General features: G+C 50.0%; 2 protein-coding genes and 2 long non-coding RNA genes across 5 annotated transcripts in view; 2 read left to right on the plus strand and 2 right to left on the minus strand.

Moving 5' to 3' along the window:
• The window catches only part of hdc (histidine decarboxylase), a 12,797-nt gene extending 12,515 nt beyond the window's left edge, over window positions 1-282 (minus strand). For both annotated transcript variants that reach the window (XM_027140233.2, XM_047822132.1), the window contains exon 1: window positions 1-282. This exon is cut by the window's left edge and continues 1,587 nt beyond it. The gene's annotated coding sequence lies outside the window, so the exon portion shown is untranslated.
• The window catches only part of LOC113657299, a 1,727,325-nt gene that overhangs the window by 1,014,522 nt on the left and 710,303 nt on the right, over window positions 1-2,500 (plus strand). The window lies entirely within an intron of this gene.
• The window catches only part of LOC125146171, a 1,103,650-nt gene that overhangs the window by 841,056 nt on the left and 260,094 nt on the right, over window positions 1-2,500 (minus strand). The gene's annotated exons all lie outside the window — the stretch shown is intronic.
• Window positions 1-2,500, plus strand: part of LOC125146180 — a 10,716-nt gene that overhangs the window by 4,040 nt on the left and 4,176 nt on the right. The window lies entirely within an intron of this gene.

Here is a 2,500-nt window from a genome sequence, read left to right on the forward strand (position 1 = left end):
AAGATAAAACTAGATTTGTAAAGTTCATCGCGACAAACTTTGATGTTGGCTTTGACGGTGCAATTATTCTCAAAGGCCGGTGCTTTTTGGAAGCGACTGGACATATGAGTATGTGTGACTTTTTGAGGCAGGTGGACAGAAAGCTTGTGAAAGCTATTGGACAGCTAGGGTGCCAATACTTTTGGACATAAGCATGTGACAGTATCCGAATACCCGTGACGTGATTACCCTCATTGTCCTGAGTGTTTTGATATATGACATGTTAATGTTGTGGAAATTTTTTGATTTTGCTTATTTTGGGGGCGGGGCTGCACGTGACGTGACCAGAATACACGTGAGGCAGTTCCCCTCATCGTGCTGAGTGTTTTGATATGTCACATGTCCATGTTGTGGAAAATGTGTGATTTCGCTTATTTTGGGGGCGGGGCTACGCGTGACGTCACCAGTATTCCCGATGGGGTGCCAATACTTTTGGACAAAAGTATTTCATGTCAATAGTACAGTCATTGTGGGATTCTACTAATTATTATACTGCATAGATGAGTACATGTAAATTTTACTGTTGAATTAATGATAGATAGATAGATAGATAGATAGATAGATAGATAGATAGATAGACAGACAGACAGACAGACGGATAGATAGATAGATAGATAGATAGACAGACAGATAGATAGGGTAAATGTATTGCCTGGGGGCCAATACTTTTGGAATCACTGGATTGATAGTGAGGAGTTGATAGTTACATGTATTGAGTCTCCTTTACATGTACAGTCACTAGGAGAACACAGAAGAGAAGCCGTGTGTGAGCTCTGTGCCACGCTGTGTGTGTGTGTGAGCTCTGTGCCACGCTGTGTGTGTGTGTGAGCTCTGTGCCACGCTGTGTGTGTGTGTGAGCTCTGTGCCACGCTGTGTGTGTGAGCTCTGTGCCACGCTGTGTGTGTGTGAGCTCTGTGCCACGCTGTGTGTGTGTGAGCTCTGTGACACGCTGTGTGTGTGTGAGCTCTGTGCCACGCTGTGTGTGTGTGAGCTCTGTGCCACGCTGTGTGTGTGTGAGCTCTGTGACACGCTGTGTGTGTGTGAGCTCTGTGCCACGCTGTGTGTGTGTGTGAGCTCTGTGCCACGCTGTGTGTGTGTGTGAGCTCTGTGCCACGCTGTGTGTGTGAGCTCTGTGCCACGCTGTGTGTGTGTGAGCTCTGTGCCACGCTGTGTGTGTGTGTGTGTGTGAGCTCTGTGCCACGCTGTGTGTGTGTGTGAGCTCTGTGCCACGCTGTGTGTGTGTGTGTGTGAGCTCTGTGCCATGCTGTGTGTGTGAGCTCTGTGTCACGCTGTGTGTGTGTGTGAGCTCTGTGCCACGCTGTGTGTGTGTGAGCTCTGTGCCACGCTGTGTGTGTGTGTGTGTGAGCTCTGTGCCACGCTGTGTGTGTGTGAGCTCTGTGCCACGCTGTGTGTGTGTGAGCTCTGTGCCGCGCTGTGTGTGTGTGTGAGCTCTGTGCCACGCTGTGTGTGGGTGTGTGTGTGAGCTCTGTGCCACGCTGTGTGTGTGTGTGTGTGTGAGCTCTGTGCCACGCTGTGTGTGTGTGTGTGTGAGCTCTGTGCCACGCTAGGTGTGTGTGAGCTCTGTGCCACGCTGTGTGTGTGTGAGCTCTGTGCCACGCTGTGTGTGTGTGTGTGTGAGCTCTGTGCCACGCTGTGTGTGTGTGAGCTCTGTGCCACGCTGTGTGTGTGTGTGAGCTCTGTGCCATGCTGTGTGTGAGCTCTGTGCCACGCTGTGTGTGTGTGTGAGCTGTGCCATGCTGTGTGTGTGTGAGCTCTGTGCCATGCTGTGTGTGAGCTCTGTGCCATGCTGTGTGTGTGTGAGCTCTGTGCCACGCTGTGTGTGTGTGTGAGCTCTGTGCCACGCTGTGTGTGTGTGTGTGAGCTCTGTGCCACGCTGTGTGTGTGTGTGAGCTCTGTGCCACGCTGTGTGTGTGTGAGCTCTGTGCCATGCTGTGTGTGTGAGCTCTGTGCCACGCTGTGTGTGTGTGAGCTCTGTGCCACACTGTGTGTGTGTGTGAGCTTAGAGGACTTTTCGGAATTTCCTATTCAAGTCTATGGGATGTTCGATCGTCGACTACGGGAAAACCGAAAATTCCGTCGGAACTCCGGAATAAAAACTTTGTCCTTTGTAAGGTCCTAAAGAACCTGTCTGAGTTCGGTGTAAATCGCTCAAAAACCTGCCGAGTTATAAACCTCAAAAGTTTATAATGGAAGTCTATGGGAAAAGGGCCACTTTGAGCTTCCGTACCGGGAATGCCGGAATTCCGATCACTTAGAAAAATAGAAACAACAAACTTCAGACCAGGGTCTACGACATATCCGAATTTGGTGCATGTGGCTCGAACTCCCTGGGCCGCATTTAGGCCCTAGGAAAACAGTATCCAACATAATAAAACACAGCCATAAAGAGACAAACACACACACACACACACACACACACACACACACACACACACACACA

Source organism: Tachysurus fulvidraco, chromosome 13 (assembly GCF_022655615.1).
Source record: "Tachysurus fulvidraco isolate hzauxx_2018 chromosome 13, HZAU_PFXX_2.0, whole genome shotgun sequence".
Lineage (NCBI taxonomy): Eukaryota > Metazoa > Chordata > Actinopteri > Siluriformes > Bagridae > Tachysurus > Tachysurus fulvidraco.